Source organism: Lonchura striata, chromosome 6 (genome assembly GCF_050655825.1).
Source record: "Lonchura striata isolate lonStrDom1 chromosome 6, ASM5065582v1, whole genome shotgun sequence".
Classification (NCBI taxonomy): Eukaryota; Metazoa; Chordata; class Aves; order Passeriformes; family Estrildidae; genus Lonchura; species Lonchura striata.
In genome coordinates, this window is record NC_140708.1 from 3683556 (window position 1) to 3704872 (window position 21317).

At 39.0% G+C, this 21317-nt stretch overlaps 1 long non-coding RNA gene across 1 annotated transcript in view; it reads left to right on the forward strand.

Moving 5' to 3' along the window:
• LOC110476532 (uncharacterized) overlaps positions 1-20810 on the forward strand; it is a 30693-nt gene extending 9883 nt beyond the window's left edge. Inside the window, exon 3 of the long non-coding RNA XR_014956245.1 lies at positions 1697-20810. This is a non-coding gene — a long non-coding RNA (uncharacterized LOC110476532). The remainder of the gene's footprint in view (positions 1-1696) is intronic.
• Positions 20811-21317: the final 507 nt, after the last annotated feature.

The following is a 21317-nucleotide window of genomic DNA, read 5'->3' on the forward strand; positions in this document are numbered from 1 at the left end:
AAAATTCTTACTTTTCCGAAAAAGACAGATATGTTAAATGATCATTATATTCACTGTGTAAATAAGGCTTTATTTAATTGTAAATCCAAATAAATCACTGTAAAAATATACTGATCTTACCTTTTAACATCCACTCTGTATTGTCTGACCAGAAGAGGGAAAAGTACTCTAACTGCCAGCACAGTCAATCACTGCCTCCACTGCCAATCCAGTAGAAACTCCTTGTCATTAAAAAGGCAATATCCTATGCATTATAGGATATTTTTTAAAAAAACATCTCAGGGAACTAGTGCAAAAACTAGAGAGGGATTAACAACTCCTAAAGATAAAAATGCTAATAATATAAATCAATAAATAATTAAAATTAGAAATAGTAATAGAAAGGAAAAAAAAGTGTCATATTTCAAACTTCTTTATAGTTGTTTGATATTTATTTGACCAGTTCTTGTTTCATAATGTATTTTAAAGTTCTTTATGATTAATTTTTAACCAAGAAACACCTTTTCTGTAATTTAGCCCACAGATGTTTGAATCACCTATTTCCACTAGTACATTTGCATAAAACCAATTCACCTCTAAAATTCATCTGTTTCAATACCTGCTTTTTCACCTGAAGTCATACAGGTTTGTATGGGATGTAGGCATTTTTCTGCTGCTTGAGGCCATGTTGAAGGACTTACAGGAACATACTCTTTCTCTGTCCAAGAGACTCAGCTGATGGAGCAGTATGGAACATGGCACAAAAAACTGTCAGAGAAAAACAAGATTTAGCACCATTAAGTGGCAAAAAAAATTGTCTGGAAAACAGTGCATATATGTGTCAGGGAAAGACAAAACACAGGAATTTTGCATACTGCATACTTATTTACATATTATAACAAAATACTGCCTTCTACAATTCTCCTCAACACAGTGGAACAGATCTTCATACTTGAACCTCTTTTAAAATAAATTTTCACCATGTCTGTTTAATGTCTTTTACTATACTGGCATAGGACTGTCATCAGTTGGGGTATATTTAGAATTTAGAAATTTCTAATATAAATAACATTAACATATAATGTCATCTGGTTGATGTTTTTTAAAATCCATCTTTAAAAAATAATAGTATTTTTGCTTTCAAAAGGCCAAAGACAAAATACAAGGCACTATTTTGGGATTTCTGCTGATCCTATTACTACTTACCCAGTAGTTAAAAAAACAGTTGTATTTTTAAACTATTACTTGCTTCATTATTTTTATAAGTCACTTTCAGTGTAGAGAACTGTCTTTCAGAACTTTGCCTATACTGAGACTATTAATCATAAATCAAGACAATATGAATTTGATAAGATTGCTTGTATGGACTAATTTATCCTTACTAATTATTCCATTAAAAGACTCAGTTCAGCTTCCATTCCAGTTGTTATAAATGAAAATTTATTCAGCCAAATTAAACAATAAAAATAGTTTTATTTGCGGTTAAATTCTATCTAGCTAGCCACGAAAAAAACACAGTGCTGAGCCCGGGGATCGACCCTGGGTGGCCGACAAGGAGTCAGCCTCAGGAGAGGTTTTCCTCCTATACCCACACACCTCCATCCTGGCACAAGCGGTTTTTAGAGGGAAAATTCCGCTTGAGGCCAAGATTTTCTGCAATCAGTCTTTTCTTCTATTTAGAGTCTATATGTTAATAAGATTTTTTTTTTTTTTGGAGATGAGGGAGAATAATTCAGCGTCCAGAGTTGTTGAATCCTGTGATGAAATTTATGGGAATGCTGCATTCACATGTATCTGTCTGAGGATTTCCATGATATCCATCCTGGGTCCTTTACGCGATGATCAGTGCCTGGGGTCCCCGTATCTCTCCAGCCATGGCCCATCTCCTGGGGAGCCAAACCTTCTTACCTGTAAATCAGTTTCCAATATACACCCGATCTCGGAGGGGAGAAGGGGGGGGGTGTGGGGTGGGGGAAGAGGCTAGTATAGGCGAGTATAATCTAACAAGTATTTAACATGATATATTCTATACAAGGAATGGCGCGAATTATGTTTATTACCCATAACACAGTCAATGAAATAATGTGTGAAAGTGACTACAGAAACTTAAGACTAAACAAGTGAATAAATGTAGAAGCCAGACAAGGGTGTTGTGACAGCATTGCAATCTACACCCACTGCCCTGCTACATGGCAGAGGAGCTGCCTTGCCAGGCTGCATTAATGCACAGAGCAGGGCAAACCGTGGTGCTGTGAGAAGCTGTCTGAGCAGAGACAAACGCCATCGGCTGCCATGGGATACTGAGATACTCAGAATGCTGCTCTGAACACACAAGGGTTCTTCCAAAACTGTAAGAGCAGAACCAGCAGGAGTCCGAGAGGAATACAATGAGCATCGTTAGGGAAACAGAGTCTCCTGTGAACAAATATTAAATGATGCAGTTCACCTCAGTGATTAATTAAGTTAGAATATGCCAGAAAAACCCAAAGCGATGGAGTGTATAGGCAGAGTAAATCAAGTGCTCTCTCACAATGCAGACAAGAGGCATTTAATGAAATCAAAGGCTGCATTTAAATACATTAAAAACTGATTAAGTGGGTGTTTTAACACAACACAAAATTAACCAGCACAATTTACTGGAGGAGAAGAGTAAGAGATTAGAAAATGGATACATTCAGTGACTGCACTTAAAAAGTGTGTCTGATCTCATGTTTGAGGAAGCAGTCAGCTGCTGCTGAACACAAATGGTGATTTCTCTTTCTCTGAGCTGTCCATTGACCTGTGAGCAGTAAGACCTAGAAGAGTTTCCCTTGGCAGGGGAAGCTCTAAAAAATGGCCAGCACACTACGCTGCAAATAGGAGTTACCCTTTGTGAAGTGAGCTGGCCATGTGTCTGCTCTTAGACACAGCACTCCCAAAGCACTTAGGCTGAGTTTACTGCTCTTTCAGAAGAAAGGGCAATGACAATCACTGAAGACTGACTCAAGGGAACAGTTATATTTCTTTGCACAGCCAAAATGCATGGACATAAAAAATTAAACCTACTTCCCTACACACATTAACATGACAGTAACACTGTGCTCAGAGACAAGTTAGGAAGTTCTTTAGGCCACAGAACAATAGTGAGAATTGCATATGGAAAATTGTCCAGCTGGATCCTGAGTTAGGTCTCAGAAAAATGCTGCCATAGGCCAGGGATTTGCCAGCTCCAGGCTGTCAGAGAAGGGCTGACTTCTACCCACTGTGAATATATGAACAAATCCTGACAAAAAACCAGCCTGAACTGCATGGGTCCTGCTCCTGGGTGACTGCTCAAACCTCACAGGAATTTTAGCTTGCTGTTTCAGCTAATACTTGATATTTCACAAGCTTTCAACAGCTCCCAGGCACCTCAGGAGGGATCTACATTCAATCACTGGAGGCTGGGCCTAGTTTGTTTCATTTGCAAAGTTAATGAAGTTCTAGGAGTAGCTTCTTTCAATGGTACCTTGAGTATGCTCCCGCCTTGACCCGCCTTACACTCCTTGGTAACAGGAACAGAGAGAGCTTTTACTGCTGCTGCTGCTCCTGGGCTGGATCTTTCCTGGTTTTCAAGACAAAGCTGACATGAGACACAGCTAATGCCACAGGCTAAATCAATATTGAGGCACTAGGTCAAGAAACTCCAGAGAACAGTCCTATAAACCTGAGCATGGAGGCCTCTGCCCAAGAATAACACCATGTTAGCCCCAGGCAGCTAATGCACGAGGAAGCTGTGGTATCAATCATGAAATAAATATACTTCCCCTGGCAAACTGGGAGATACCTATGTTGAGACAGATAGACAATCAAAATGACAGTGTTCCCACTGGATTTTTGAAATAAAGATATGTATAGTGCCACTGCTCATTAAATGGAGCTCTTCACAAAAGTTAGAAAAAGCTGCATTTATAAATCAAACCTGGATTTCTCTAAATGCCTCTCAGAGCTCAGCTGAAATGCATCCAAGTCTAAGTGTCTGGTTTTATCTTCTTAATCTGACAGGTAAGAAGAGCTAACATCAGGATACAGGAATCTCACTCCCACCAACCAGACTCATGCCTGATATCCCGTCCAAGAGAAAGACAGACAAGTAGATGATTTTTCCCCATGAGTCCACTCACACTTGCCAGACAAGGCTTAGCCAACTAACAGTGGCTTGAACATTCAAAAATAAAATAAAGTTAAATAAAAAAAGGGGGAAAACACCCGAAAACAACAACCCAAAACAAAAACAACCCCCAAAAACCAAACAAAAATCCCAACAAACCCCTCAATTCGAAAAGGTTATAGTCAGGGGTCTTTTCCCACTCAGGACTGTGAATAGAAATGTTAACAGGAATATTAAGAAGTTTCCTTCAAGTTGAAACTGTCATAAGCAATGAGAAATCATCTTCACTCTACAGTGATTTTTTTTTTAGCTTAAAGGAAACAGAATAAAGGCAGCCCCACTGGGATGCAGCAAAAATATTGATGTCTTATTAATACCACAGAAACTCAGAAAACAAAATGGCTGCTGTACCACACAGCTCAAATGAGAGAAGCCCTTCCCAGAACATAGTCACATTATACCATATTTCATCATCACATATGCCACAAAAAACCTATGTTCTCTTGCATGATTTATAATAGAGGATATATTCTGCATTTTCCTATCCTGCAATAGCCTATAAGCTTCCTGGGTTTGATGCTGTCCCTCCCAGCCAGGCAATGCTGTCACTGCTGGCACCAACTATGATACAGACCATTAAATCTATAGCTGAGCTTTCTGATGCTCCACTCCCAGTGCTGTTTACATCTATTTCTCTTACAAAACAATCTTTTGCTAACAGATTTGACTTTTTTCTTTCCTTCTCTCTCTACCTGGAACTATTTGCTGTCACTGCTGTTCAACAAGGACACTGCATCATCAGGGCTAACACCAAGGCACCTGATTTTACCAGAGCTTTTCCACAGGATCCTGTCACAATGCTGGATTATTGGGGCCCAAAATCAGAGATGGATTATTTATTCCCCACAAAAGATACAGTGCAGATAGAGGAGGGATTAAAGAAAGAAAGAAAGAAAAAAAGCCTCACATAAATAGTAGTTTTTTCCCGCTACTGCTGGAAGTGCCTTCAGGCCACCCTGAGATAAATGGACAAGGAGACCTTTTGGATGCCTTAATTAAAATTATCAGCTCTGGGTGGGGGCCCGAGGGGTGGCACACACTGCTGCTGCTCCCTTTGGCGATGCAGAGGAGGAGGTGAACAGTTTTCACAGCAGAACTGGGGCTTCTGTCCTCACAGGCGTGCCTGAGAAGACACATTTTGGCTCATCATCCAGGGCCCTTACTCTGGCTCAGTTCTACTTAGGTCACAGTGACACTTAAAACCATGTTGGTAGAGTAGAGGGACTTCCTGCCAGCAGGTCTAGTCACTTAGTTCTTCAAATTTTAGATTGGCTCGTTGTTTCTAAGGTCTTTTGTTGGATTTTCTTGAGCTTCTGTTAATTCGCATATTTCCTGGGAATGTTTTTGGTCGCCATTCTGGGGAGTAGCGGAGGCAATACCTGATGGATGCAACAAGGGTTCACAGGTAAGGTGAGGGGGTACAACCAAGGTGTATTGTTGGAAAGGATGGATAAATATAATTGCCTGGCAAAATATTTACAATAGTACAGCCAGGATGAAAACAATCTCTGCTACTGGCTGGACAATGCCCTTACCTACAGATAGGTCCAAAAGTCAGACGGACTGTTCCATCTCAACCCCCAAAATGTATGGTTCACCCTGCACCTGTAACCCTCCCCTAAAACATCAAGTGTCTGTGACCCCGTTGGCCTAAGTCTTGTTCCAGCCCACCTTGAAGCCCCCTGATAAGGGGTCTCCGAGGGGCCAGATGCGCTCTTGGAACTCCCCTCTCTTGGATCTTCCCCCTATTGGAACTCCCCTCTCTTGGATCTTCCCCCTCTTGGATCTTCCCCTCTCTTGGATCTTCCCCCTCTTGGAACTTCCCCCTCTCTTGGATCTTCCCCCTCTTGGAACTTCCCCTCTCTTGGATCTTCCCCCTCTTAGATCTTCCCCCTCTTGGAACTTCCACCCTCTCCTAGAGCATCCTCTCTACCCCTTGTCTCTCCCCCCCATCCCCTCAAGCCTTGCCATGTGCTGCGTCTGGCAGCTCCAAGCAAGACCTTTCACATCCCTAATAAACCTGATATCCTAAGAGCAGCCTTCAGAGATCTCTTGTCTCCATTCATCAAAACTGTCCTGGAGCCAAGCGTTCCCTACAGTGTATGTAAGGGGTACAACAGTGGGGGTACAACAAGGGTTTAACATTTAACAACTATTTAATCAACATAACTAGCTTATTACAACTTTGAGTGCATTAACTCTAACCATATTAACCTTTGAACTTATTCATAGCAACCTGGCTACAGCCTCTCTGACAGAAGTGCCCCAGCTATAGCCAGCAACTACCGACACATTTTCTTTTCTCTTTTACTTTTTTTTTTTGTGGTCTTCTTTAAGTCAGACTTGTTAAGAATTACCTCTGAATGTTTGTTTTTCAGCTGAGAACACAACTCTTGCCCTCAGAGAAGCCATGTAAGAGCCTCTCCCCTGCCCAGCACTCTGTGCCCTGCCCATCACTTCTGCCACCACTCACTCCTGCTTTGCTGCCTGCCTTCAGCCTCTTTGGAGCTAGCACCTTCCACTCACACAAAATAATACACAGCTCCACCAATTAAATGGAACTCAATTCTAATAAAAGACAGCTTCTTTGTTTTCAATAACACAGAAGTGGGTTTGATTTGCATTTGGGTTCTTTGTTTCAAAATATTTTTGTTGTTCTGGATGCTAGAGTAAATTTTAAATTAAAAAAAAAAACATCTAATGCTACAGAGTTCTGAAACGTAGTACTTCTGTCAGAACTGGGACATACATCTCACCAGTGACATTAAACAACAAAAGAACTATTTTTCTCCCTGACCCAGTAAAATATGCTCTTTGAGTATGGACTGTCATTCTTTGAACATATATCAGAGTGCCTTAAAGACATCTAAGAATCTAGCATATAAAATATGGAATATACCAAAGAAAGACTTGCTTCTTATTAATTTTAATTAAAACATTTATTCAGTGCACTCAGATATTCAGACTTTACCTTATTACACTGATGAATATAAATCTTCCTGGTTTTGTACATTGTAATGGAATGCATCTAGTGATCAATATGAAACAGGGACCAATCTTAACAATTTTTCAAATAATTTTAGAAGTGCAGATGTTGTTTTAATACAGCTATAATTTCTTTTATTGTTCATGTGAGTTTGCTCTATTTTATATAGGGATTGGAACTTGCATTTCACCGTTTGTGACAGTCATATGACCATTTAGAGCCTTCCTTGTATTTGCCATTCTTGGAATAAATGGAACTTTATGAATTTGTAAACAACAAACATGGTCCCCTTGGCTATTAAAATGTTTCTGAGAGTTAATGAAAGAGACCAAAGAACTTGTAACTAGGACAATACTCTTCTGTTTCTGGACTGCAGTAAGAATTGATACAGCAGACATGCACTAAAGGTAAAAGTGGTAAGAGTTGTCAAAACAAGCTGCATAAACTCTTTAGAGTCTCATATCTCAGATATTGTATTTCCTTATCTGTCTTCATCCATCTACCAAGTGAAACTAAAACCACAATTCCTTGGCTTTGTTTTGACAGAAATTAAGTATGAGGCTTGCTATTTTTGAAATAGCTGACGGACACCCTAAGTTAAATTTGTGCTGAACTGAAGATGTCAGGTCACTTTGCATTTTCCTGCTGTTTGCTTCCTATTTTGGGGATGTAAAACCATGAACAGTTTGATGGACTTCTAGAGTCAAAGGCTATAGTGTAGTTTTGACCTTACTATTGCTAAACATCTGCTTCATGCTTCCCCTGTGCAAGTTTTATAGCATCTGTACTGCAGAAAACTGCAGAAGTTCTATTGAGTGCTGTATTTTATTTACCCACTGGTTTCAAACACACTGGTGGGCCCACTTTCTGGTGGGCCAGAAAGAGTGGACAAAAAACAAAAGAATTGTTGTTCCAGCACCAAAATCAAACCAGCACCATTTATAAAATATGATAAGAATGATTTCAGCAATTGGCACACTGAGAAAATGGTAAACCAGAATAGTACAATATATAGGCACAACTAACATTTTCAAACAAACTACTCCGTTTGTTTGCTCTGCCCATGAGAAAAAGGTTAGAACTTCTGAAACTACTGGAAACTCTGCTGATGTTTCTTTCTGCCTGGACTATCCACAGCACTCTGTGGCCTTTTCACCAGAGATGAAGACCTTTGTGCCCCTTTACAAGATCAGCTCCAAACTGATAATCCCATATAACTCCCTGCCTTCCTTTGATTATTATTCCCTACAGTGTTGTCGAGTCACCAAATATACTCTTGGTATTAAAAAAAAACCAAAACGTAATTTTCAGCATAAGAGAAGTCAATATACAAGGCACATATTCCCTTTAGACTCTAACACAGAAAGCCTGTCTTCCCTGCTTATTTCAGCAGCACAGCATTTCCATTTATGTGTTGCCTCCTGCTTTCTAAAACTTGGCAATGTGAATCCACAATGTAACACAACCTCTCTGTATCAATGAACACAGAAGATCAGATGTGAATTACGGGTTGAATATCTAATTGCAGGGGTTGCTGCTAACAAAACACTAACAGTTTTATCTTTAAGATGAAAGAGATTTAAGCAATTGCAAGTCCCTGAATAAACACATACAGTACCTCTGTCCAGGCACATTATACTGCTTTATCAAACTCATATATTTCATTAAATCTAGTAAAGTATTTTTCTGCAGGTTGCATAGATCTCTTCCTGCACATCTTCTACAGACATTTCATGGCTGAGTCTGCACATGGACTACTCATTAGCTTGAGAGGAACTGTAAACAAAGGCTGGAAGAGCACACCCTGGGGTTGGAGGTGTATTTTACTGCATTAAAAAAATTGACAATTCTGCTATTAGAGGCTTTTCCTCAGCAATTTAAATTCCAAATAAATACTGACAAGCAGAAAGCTGATAAAATTGCCAGCTCATTATAAAAGCACAACTGAAATACAGTTAACATAAAAAAACATGATATACAGAAATCTGCAATGTCCTTAATTCCCTGCCTCTTTCAACCCTCCCAAGTGTTTTTCGTCTTTCCAAGATACATTATCAGATTTCAAACTGGGATAACAGCCCTCTGAAAGGGTTTCATTTGCTGAATAATAATTCTTCCAAACATATTCAGCTGAGTTGTCTCACCAGGTATCTACTAAACAAACAGGATGTTGAAAATACTCTTCTCTGGCAAGCACTCTCATTTTCTTTCAAAAAAGGCTCATACCCTCTCTCAAACAATTTTTAAAATATAGTTCTTGATATGTCAGATTAATCATAGCCCAAAGCTTGCTTCTATCATGTGATTAACTATTTCTACCTGTCTCAAAGGACACAGGCCAAAACATTCCATCCTTGATGCTCTTTACTCATATCTTGTCCCTAAAGCTGTGAAGAATGGAAAAAGAGAGGGATTGCATCATTCATACTTTATAAGCAAAAGGCCAAAAAGTAGTATAAGGAGCAATATTTATACAATTTGGTGATCTATTTTGTTTAAGAACTGTCCCAGAATTAAATTTCTCTGCATTTATCATGACCCAAGGATGCAATGATTTATGCAGTGTATCGGAAGCTATTTCAAGGTTTCTCACGTCATAAACACAGCTTATAATGCATCTCAAGCATGATACACACCACTAACAATTTCACTTGATGAAAGCTATCTTTATGCCTTTTATCATTCAAGCATGTTAGTGAGTTCCCCCAAAAGATTACTGAGGGGTCTAATAGACTAAAAACCTATTTCAACAATTCTTTTACAGTCTTTCAATTAAGCAATGTGAAATTCTGCATCTAAATGATCCTTCCCTTAATAACTCAGGAATAATCACACCCTCTTGCCCTTGTGCCAGGCCACTAGGGTATTTTAACAAATTAATGAATTTATAATTTCATGAGAAGCTGTACCAGGAGAGAAATTATCCTTTGGAAAAAAACATCTACCTTGAATGAAAGATGTTTGCATTGAAAGGCTTAGACCCTCTTCTTCCAACAAGGAGGTGTAAATGAGGAGATTAACAAAAAAAAATCGGTGTTGTTAACAAGAAATACCACAAGCCATTTGAATCAACTGGTTTGAATCAAATTCTATTTGATCTTAAGGTCATTTTCTAACAGAATACCCAACATCACTGGAAACATTCCATTACTCAGAGGATTTCCTTCCAGTTAGTTATTTGAATATGACTCTACACCTCTTAAGTTCCAGGGAACGAGCAGGTTTTATTGTACTACTTAATAGAAAATGCTTAATGTCCCAGCAAAAGTACTTTCCTCAAGAGTCAGAGAGACAAAGCCCCACACAGACATTCTGGACCTACAAGCTGGGTGTGAAACGCAGCTCCCCATACGTGACAGAGAACATAATTCAGTAGAACAGTGTGTCAGAAACTGCTCCCCACCTCCTTCACCAGGCCTTACAATCACCAGGATGAGCTACAGCACTTGCTCAACTACTCTGCTAAAGATTTTGGAGGCTACACGTGGATTGAAAAAGAACTGCAGGCAATGCCAGTGGCACACCCAAGGTACCTCCCAGCAGAGCTCCCCAGGCAGAACTCCTGCACGGGCTGTCAGCTTGCTGCCCCTCACAAGGGTGTGCCAAGAGCACCTGCATCTCCTCAGCTCAGCGCTGGTTTGCACTGACACTACCAAGTCTCCTTCTTCTACATGAGGCTCCAGGTTCCACCTGAGACAGGGAGGTTGTTGACAGGAGGATGGTGCTCTTTGGGCCCACCTTCCTGGCCTGTGTGACTGCGTGAAGTCATGCACATTGCTTTGCTCTACTTTCCAGCATAAGCTCATTTAGTCTGGAAAACTCTCTAATAAGGAACTGTACTTTTTAAGATGAATGAATTTCTGCCCTTCCACTAGTTCAGTGACTTTCCTCTCTTGCCTGAATGTGTTAAAGAAGATTTAAGTGATGATAAAAATTACAATAAATTACATTAAATTCTTAAACCTGAACTTTGTATTCTTAAACTATTTTTCTCCCTATCATCATTTCCATCAGCTTATTTTACATAACCAAATTATTTTCCTAAGAATAAAATGTTTAGCAGTGCTCAGAAAGAGTTCCTTTGCCCTTGTCTAGGCTGCCATCAGACTACTTCTTCGTCTTCACACTTCCTTTATTCTATAATATACCTTGCATTTCAAGTACTTCAGTACTCTTTTTATGTTCTCCTTTAAAGATCAAACTACAAATTTGTTTTATCATATAAAATGAGTTCTTACCACAAACCCAATATTATGTTTCCTTTTTCCAGTTACATTCCTAATTCTTTAGTCGTGTAATTTGCCCAAACCATTATCTTGTATTGACATAGTTGGGAAGCTGCACAATGCAAAAAACATACTATTACTGCATAATATTCAATAAGCAAGCTTTGCTACATTGAATTTTACATACTCTGCTTGAGCAAGGTCAAACCTGCATTTCCAATTATTTCCTATATCAGTTGGTGTGAATAAATTGAAAATGTAAATCACTGAATTGTTCAGTCTTGAACTATAAATAAAGACACTAATAGGCCATTTCCTAGTGGGTCTACTTGCCGAGGGACAGATTTGCAAAATACTGTAAAGATTTTAGATTATGTAGAAGATTTTTCTCTGCCTCGCTAATATTTTATTTCTAGATGACAACAATCTAGAAAAAGTTCATATCCACAAAGCTCTTTTTGCTTACTTCTTTGAAATTTCTCAGTGAAAGAAGGCCTTGCAAGCCCCCTGGAGTCTGCCTCTTTTGGATGTCCCTATTAGAGATTTCAAGAGTCTTATGAGAGAGAAGAACTACAACAGTCTCTTGTTATAACTACTTACACTAATACATTTCTCAGGTATTTCATGTGTGATTATTGCCATTGGTATTGAAAGTCTGAAAAGGGAAGATTTCCAGATTAATAAATAATGAAATGTAAAAAGAAATCAAATTAATATAACTATGCCTACATTTAACTGAAAAGACGGGACAAAAGCCGACTGGTATTGGATGCTAAGCTGTGATCTAAAACCCAGGAAATCAAAAGCAAGGATACACACCACAGTGCAACTTTTCAGACAGCTCTCAAGGAGTCACTGATGCTGCAGTGAATTTCCCTTCCAAAAGAAATGGTAGCAGCTTGCTCACTGATGACAGTGTTTTTCAATACTTTATTGCTATATTTCATCAGCTTCACAAGTCTTCATTTGTTTGCACATGTATTTCCTTTCAGGAAACTCCATGGGGTTTCTGCTGAGCCACTTCACCATCACAGTGTGATTCTGCCTAGTAGCAGCACAGCCAGTGCTCCCAGTCTTTTGCCTGCACCCTTGCCATGGGGACACTCTGTGTCATTGCCCAGGCCATTAATGAAGGCACTTGACAGTGCTGGCCCCAGAATCTGGGGTGTACTGTCCATCTGATCCATTCTTTCCATGGTGCTTCCCCAAAGTACCCCAAGTTTAAATGTCATCACCTGAGAAGTCAGTAACATGCTGTCAAGAAAATTACAGGTCAGACTACTTTCTTGGATTTTACAGGAATGCTGTGGCATAGGCTGAGGTGAAACATAGCCAAACTCCATTTCTCTGGGGCAGCTTTTTACTGAAAAGAAACTATAAAGCTATGGTTTTTTATCTTCCTGAAACTCTCACCCTGCAGATTCAGCTGGAATTAGGCAGGAGGAGTGATAACATCAGTCTTTCTTATCTCATGACACTGATTTATCCCCAGTGCTCTACAGGACACACAAACCCAATGTAAAACATCATTAAGAATCATGAAATTTAAAAGAGTTTTATCACAATGAAAGCATTTCAGAGGGGAATTTGTGTCTCATTAAACAACTAACTGCTGGGGAAGATAAGCTCCTTTCAGCTGGAGGAGGTAAGCAGTTGCAAGAAATGTGGCTACACACCTAGTGAAAGATTAGTAAAACCAGTCTTCCTTCTAAACCAGAACATTGTTTCACTTGGGTATATTTAAACAGCCACAAATCAGCTGTACAAGCTTTCTCCAAGTTCCAGTGATTAGATGGATTTTCTCAGATTATCTATTAAAATTTAAGGTAAGGAATCTCCTGGAGTACTTCTCTTTCTCAAAGTCACTCCTAAAGCAGATTGAAGGATGACAGATCCAGTTTATTGTAATTTTTAAATTCTTCCACCCCGACAAGAGGTTTGAAAAAGTTTTCTCTGAAATGATAACAAAAACACAGATAGGAGACTTCCATTTCTCTTTTAAAAGGTAGTTTCTGTGTATTTTTCCTCATGATGGAAGTGTTAGCTTGGCATAAAAGCACTGTTAAGAGCCCAAGTCTTTGTACTAGAATATAGGAATTCTCCTTGCATTCTGGCCTTCTTCCTTTTCTCCGTTGTTCACAGAAAAAGAGGATAAAACCTGACCAAATCCGATGTCAGTATTGTCAAAAAGTCTACTTCTGAAATACTCTGACCTGTAATTACCCAGCAAGTTATTATTTCCTTTATTTTGTTTTCAAAGTGTTTGCACTCTCACTATCTTTGGTCATCTAGTCTATGAGCTCCAGAATAGTTTCTGTGTCCTTTAAAATGAAAACATACCTAAGTTTGTCCAGAATCATTCACTTTCGAAGTACACAGCCCTACTATATCTCACAAGTACCTAAACTACCCTCAGTCAACAGGACTATAGAAATTTTTTTGTTACTTTGAGACAATTGCATGATGGGATGCAACATAATGAGATGATTACAGTCACTGAAGGGGAAAATAGCATCTCTTACAAAAGATGAGGTCCAGAGAGGATTTATTACCCAGGTGTTTCTGCAAGAAAACCCAGCATGCTCAGTAATGAGTTAAACAGACACTAATTTGTCTTGTGCTTGTGCTATTCCTTTCAAATGAAGCAAGGCAGGAACACCTGTCAGATTAAGGTATGAAAAGAGATAGAGATATTTTTCAACTGTCTGAAACTGGCCAACTTCCCCTCTAACTAAAGTACATACATGAACACTACAGACACCTGGAGACCTGCAAGGCAGAGACCCCACAAACATCCTGAGCTCTACTACAATCTAAACATAAAGAACAACAAATCATTTAAGCAAATTCTTCAGTGTTGCTATAGGACACGTGAAAGCACGACACGAGCCACCTGCTATTTGCAAGGTAAAGATAAAAGTTTATTTCTCTGACTCCACCTTTTATACTTTCCCAAAGGTGACATTGGATTGGAGAGTGAATGGGCCACCTCTCCAAAGACATTGGACAAACCACTAGTACATCAAGTTTCTCCACCCCCATAAAGGAATGCAAAACAATATGTTGTTTATAGAAATTGTGTGGGAAAGTTCTCCAACAGAATGTAAACTCAGAAGGCTTTAGAAAATCTTGAGAATCAGGGTGACACTTCAGGACTAAGTTAGTGTGTCTCTGGAGATTACTCTGCAAAGAACAAGACACAAATGCAGCTTCTTCAAAGTAAAGAAGTGAGAAGAGAACATGTTCTTGTCACTGAGAGATGTAAATAATGATGCCCTGGAATTAAACCTGGGCTGAACTTCCCAGTCTAAATTGATTATTGTATGATCTGACATTCCATTGCTTTTGAGAAGCAAAAATATAATATATTTATGAATCGGACAGATGTCTTCAATATTACAGTGATACCTGATGTTTAATATTTCATACCATAACACAGAGTATTTTCAGAGAGCCACTATGTGGTAAGAAACCTTTGAGGGGGAATCTGGGGCCACTGATGTCAATGACCACTCACGCTGTGCTCTAGAGAACACTGGAGTGGCCATTTCATGTAATACTGGCTACAGAATGCAAACTGAATTAAACAGAATTTGAAACACATTGCCTTTTGATGGAGCTGGATCAAATCTCATTGTAAGACTACTGAATCTTTTTCTCTTTGAAATGGAAAAATCCTTCCCTGTTCAGACCAAAGGGATTCTGGCACCTACTTTGAAAGGATCATGCTGTCAACATTAATAGGTGTCAGGTCAAACACATTTCTCTTTATGCAGTATTGCTGAATAAAAGTTTGAACATTCGTGTTTAATTTCACATTCCCCATGGATTAGCTGTTAATACATAAAAAAAAGGATTAGGTTGTGAATCAATAGTTAAATCTCAACCACCCTGATGCTATTCCCTCAAAACAAACCCAAAAAACCAAACCAACACCAAGTCAACCAGCCAAAACAGAAATCAATGATTGTGTTTACCTGCAATGAGCTCTAAGGCAGATTCCTCCTCTCACAGCCAAGTTACATGCCAATGGATTTCCACAAAAAACAGGAATTAAGCTCTCACTCTTCCTGGCACCATCCGACAACATCAATAACTGAAACATTTTTTGGTCAACTAATGCCATCACAATAATAAGCTACAGAATGAAAAGGGAGAAGCCTGTTGAGCTGCAGATCTTCCCCACATAAATTGGTGTTGATCCACTTATTGAAGTTTAATATAGTTCTAGGCCAAACTAAAGATATTGCAAGAGGAAAGAAATTCCTCTTGCGTGAATAAACTCTGACACAGCTCTAAATCTGATACACAGAATTACCAAATGAATTTTTCAATACCTTTAGAAGACGAAGTTCAAAGATACCTTATGGGCTTATGTCAGGTTAGGAATGCAGCTGGTGAAATAAGGGAAGTTATTGAAATAATTTTAATTGCTACCCTGTAATTCAGGAAAATTTATAAATATCCTTTCAGTCTCCAAAGAAAGTAGAAACATTATTTCATCAGCTCTGTATTGTAAATTAAGTTTCTTTTAAAGTTTCCTTCCATTTTATGGAAACATGGAAGCTCTTTTGGTACAGATCCTTTTGGCACACAGCGTTAATTATGCATTTATGCTGGCCAGCTATTTATTGTTGGATTTGTTCCCTATGGGCACACAACATATCTTCCAGAACTTAATCTAAGTATCTCATCTAAGACAAATTCTAATTTTGGAAACTTGTAATTTTGTCTATTTTAACTTGTCATTAATGTATATTTTCTGTTTATAAGAGAGTATTTATTAAATTACTATGGTTATTAATACCCTGTATTATTCTGAACTACACTATACTGTATATATTTGGTAAGTACATACACCCACACACACTATATTTTGCTTGTTTTTTTTTTCTTTTCCCAACAAAAATATCACTTAGAGATCAGTTTATTTTCACATCTATGTTTCTTTACTATTCTGTTGAATCCTTGAAAGTGGCAGGCTTGTTAATAGGTGCTACATGGATATTCATAGCAACTGATATCAAAGCCAGCAGATCAAATGAATTCTTACTTAAGATAGCACTGTTTGTCACCAAGATAAAATGTCTTGTTAATGTATGCATAAAATCAATTGATTTTAATTTTCTGGCATCTGTTTCAGTTCTCACTTATTAGTGACTAGCATTCATGTCTCTAAGGGAAAATTACTCAAAAAAGATGTGTTTCATCTCCAGCTAGAGCTAAGCAGCTGGTAAAATTTTCAGAGGCACAATGGTTGCTAGAAGACTGGAAAGTTAGACAAGTTCAGGTACAGCACTGGAAATCCCTGTGACACATGAATGGTAGGACTTGCAAGATCCCATGTGCTCCACATACACAGTACAAAGTTCCAGCCCCAATCAAAAGACCTGGAAACACCCTCAGATTCTCTATCATATCCACATATACACTACAGGTGTCCAGTTAAACTTTCTGGAATTGCATCACTGCAGTGTCAGAGCCTCCACAGAGCACATGGTTCATCCCACACAAATGTGGCACCTGCAATAGCCAGGCTTCCTCTGGGCAGCTCTACTGGAGCCACTGAGAAATCCAGCCAGAACTCATGCTCTGGAATAGCCTAAAGCAGAACAAATATGTTGAGAAACCTAAGTATGATCTCCTGAAATGTAAATTACATGAGCCTTAATAAAATGTAATTTCATTTGTCCTGGGTCTTAGGGAGTGAGAGGCAGCTGGGAAGCACAGGCAGCAGAAGACTGACTCTGCTGATTAGTGCAAAGCAGGAAGTCAAAGCAAGGAGGACGTTTTCAGCCAGTTACATGCAGATGGACCAGCTATGAAGGAGATGACAAAAGACTCCTAAAACAAATTCCTGGGAGTCTGCAAACTGAGGAACACATTCAGATTCCAAGGGGAGAGCAGCAGAAGGACTATCTCAGATGCTGTACTTAAAAAAAAAATGCATCTTGGTAAGTTCATAAAAGAGGAAGTTTCTTGAGGAAGGAATAGTGAAAAAATATGGAAGTGATGCATAGTGCACCAAAAGACAGAGTAGTGATGAAAACCCAGAGAACTATAACCTAGCTTGGACGAGATATCAACCATGGTGAAGTCTCAGTGGAAAAGGCAAACTGGCTTTGATAGATATTGAGGAAAGTAAGTCTGGAAGTTCATGGTGTATCAGAAGGGCCCAATACAGCTAATAGTGAACAGATCTATAAAAGCATGGATGAGGCAGTGATTATCTATAAATATCCTCAATAAATAAGGAAGTTGATTCTAGTAATAATAACCCAAAAGATACTACAAGGATTTCAGAAATATTTTGCCTGTGCCAAAATTTTGTTTTTCATGGGAAGATTCAGAATGTAGGAGGAGAACATTTCTATTCTGCTTTTTAAAGAGAGAGAGAGATGTTGTAATAAATCTTGTGCCTGAGGCTAACCACAGACAACTCCAAGTCTGACAAGAAGTTTTTGTGATGCCTTCTGCTCCTGGTGTCTTGAGGACAGGGCTGATTTCAGTAAACAATCAGGCTGGGATGCAATCTGGGCTTTTCACTCTACTAACTCTGCCAAAAAGTCATTACAAACAGGTGAAATGGTGAAATTAGCTCACCAGTCAATGGTGAGCTAATGAGTGCTGCAGAACAGCACTCACCAGCATGAGAGACAGCCAGCATCACTCAACACCCTCCTAATGATCAGGGCCAGCAGTCCTGCAGGAAGAGCACTGTGCTGGGGGCCAGTTCCCTGTCACAGGGACCTCCTGCACCTGGAGCCCATGGACCAGGGACCATGAGCAATCCATGGTCATGCAAACCCCTTGGAAGAATCTGAAGGTGGTATAAACTCTTACAGGACGCAAAACACTCGGGCTCCTCAATATGAATGTGTGCCATCATTTTGATCAGGATAACTGTAACATCAGCCCTGATTCTCCAAAGGCCTTTAGCAAAAATCTGCTACTCTTGGAAACAAGGTGCTTGTGGTAAACTGATATGACCAGGTCAGACGGAGTTGATGACAAAATGTAACCATGTTAAAGATGCTGTGACTTAGGAGAGGACCCGGCTGATCCAGCTGGTCAGATCCCAACCAGCCACGGGCAGAACTCTGCTGCTTTTCTCTGGACAGGGGGAAGTCTATCAGAGGCAGACCAGAAGGGGCAGCTGTCCCCCAAGGAGCTCCACTCACTCAGGCAGAGCACCACACGTGGTTACAGCAGCAGTGCTGTCCCTTCCCTCCACCCCTGAACAGAAAAACCAACAGGACTGGACACAAGGTCCTTACCTGGCCTGCAAGCAGCACAAAACCTAAATTAGGTACCTTTCCATCTAACAATAATTAAAATACACAACAGAAACTCTCCAACCAGAATATGTGTGTGGAAAAGTACCTGTGGTGACCTCAAGTCATCACAAGTGACCTCACGTGAAGAAATTAATAATTTTTCACTATGTGGATCTTAAAATACTCTAAGTAAGCAGTAATTATTCTACCTATAATACTCCTTTGTGTTCTCCTCTGGATTCTGAGCCTAGGTGCTGCCATGGAAAGCATCTGAAAGCAGACTCTTCTTTTTAATAACAACACAGAAGTAGGAAGATGAAAGAACAGACTAAGGAGGATGGCTGTGTGAAGAGTGACTGCTAGAAAAAAAGGGGAAGAACCAAGTGGCTAACATAAATACTAATCAGATTTTTCAAGAATAAATTACTTTTGCACTTAAAGATTAGGTTTTGGTTTATTTTGGGATGTACAGAGTCTATAAAAGGTAAAGTGATTTATAGTACACATATACCCAGAATGTAGAGAAATGAGAACATGTGATGAGTTATGAAAGTGTGCTTTGTAAAGACCACCATAAAGTCATAGCTTTCACACCAAGACAGTTCTGTACAATGCAATTCAAACTTCATATTTTACAAACTCAATTGACTCATTGTTCCTCAGGCAAAGCTAAAGAGGGAGGCATGATTTGCTGACGGGAGCTGTTAGCTGGGAGTGCCACTCAGCAGGCCACAAACACATGTGAAGAAAAGGAAGAACAGAATAAGCGACCACCAAGGACCAGCCATTCTAATGGCATTCCTGATACTGTAAGAACTGTTTCTGTAGGGGATCCAACAATAGGAAAGGGGATCCAATAATAGGAAGTTAACTGGGGCTTGGGAAGGGGAATAATGGTTTGATTTGTTACTTAATGGAAAGCACTGCTGGAAGGAGGGAATACCACTTTTATTTATACAGAAGTCATCAATTTCTTAAGCGTTGCTGTACCTACTTGTTAGATTCTTTTATCTTCCAGTAAAACCATTGCTATAATTGTATGCTACTTTTCATAAGATGCATTTTTATGCAAGAAATCATGATTCATTTTGGGGCCATGTAGATTTAAAAATTTCAGTTTCATCCAGAAAAATATATGCCTGATCATTATCAAGATCAGTTTGATTTAATTACCTTATTCAAATGAATAATAAATGAATTAAATGAAAGAGAAATCTTCAATGATCACTGGAATATACTGTGTGCAAGGGCAAAAGCTTCCCTAGCATCCATTTCAGAAGCTTGGTGTAACTTGAGGGACTTTGGTTACAGCTACTGAAAAAGACCTGGAACACATTTTAAATAAAATTAAATATCCAGGCAGAGGCAAAATGGGTCTTCTGATTTAACAATTCCCTTCCACAGATGCAGGAAAGAATTACAGGGACAAATTTGATTTTAGAGCATATTATACCTGTCCAGTACATTTGTTTAAAGGTTCCTCAGTTACTGACAGCTCAGTGTCTTACTGAGCTATGCTTTTTTAAAGCTGCATTTAAAATGAGCACCATTCTCAGCAGCTCAGAGAACCCTGAGTACAGCTCTGCAATGCTGTGTGACACACATCAGTGTTTCCTAAGCCTAACCCCAATGGTAAGAGGGTTATTTTATAGTCCACTTTTTAAAAATTACTACTTTTTCAAGTAGATATTTCATTTTATAACACGTGAGGCATTATATGACAGATCCTTTTACATACGGAAGTTTATAAATATTTTTCTCAGATTTGCTGTTTTCTCTGTAAGTTTTACCCCATGGTGTAAGAAAGATATCAGTTAGAAATTGCCCACTGCAATCCCACTTAGTAGCTTAGAAGAAACAAACATCTAAGATTAATTTACCTGAATTAGGGAAAGATTCACTTTATTAGGACATTATCTGATGCACTGTAGACAATTAGTGCCAACTACCCCAAAATTCTGTTACTTTGCATTTTTTTGGTTTTGTTGCATCCAAAGTTTTGAATATGAACATTGGTTTAAAAAATTATTTGGAATGAAATTAACAGATAAGAAGAAATGAGTGAAACAGCTGTTATAAGGAAGTTTCAGATCATTAAGTTACTATACAGATGACCAAACCTGCCCAGAACTTGCACCAGCAATGGAGATCCATGCACACATGTTGTATGCATGGGGTAAATCCTCTCCAAGAAAGAGAATCACCAAGACCAATTGCAAGGGAGTTCTGCAGTTGTTCTGCAGTATTTGATTCAATGTTTACACCACGAGTTCCAGATTTATTGTTTTGGCTGCTTTAGAGGCAAGAGAATGCCTTACTTCTTTAGAGAACTGTCGCTGCAGGCCCCCAGCTGGGTAATAATTAGCATTGACTCTTTGATTTTGAAGGTTGATTAATTGCTTTATTATATCATCTTACACTATATATACTATACTTATTATAAAACTCAGTAACTTTTACAGCCACTTTGATACAGCTTTCACCTAATTGGTCAATCAATCTAAACACTATCTAGTGTCCAATCAAGAAATCACCCTTTGGTAAACAAATATCCATGACACATTCCACACATGCACAACAGCAGATGCAACAAGCGGAGAGAAGAATTGTTTCTCATTATTTTCTCTGATCTTCTCACAACCTTCCCCAGGAAAATGCCT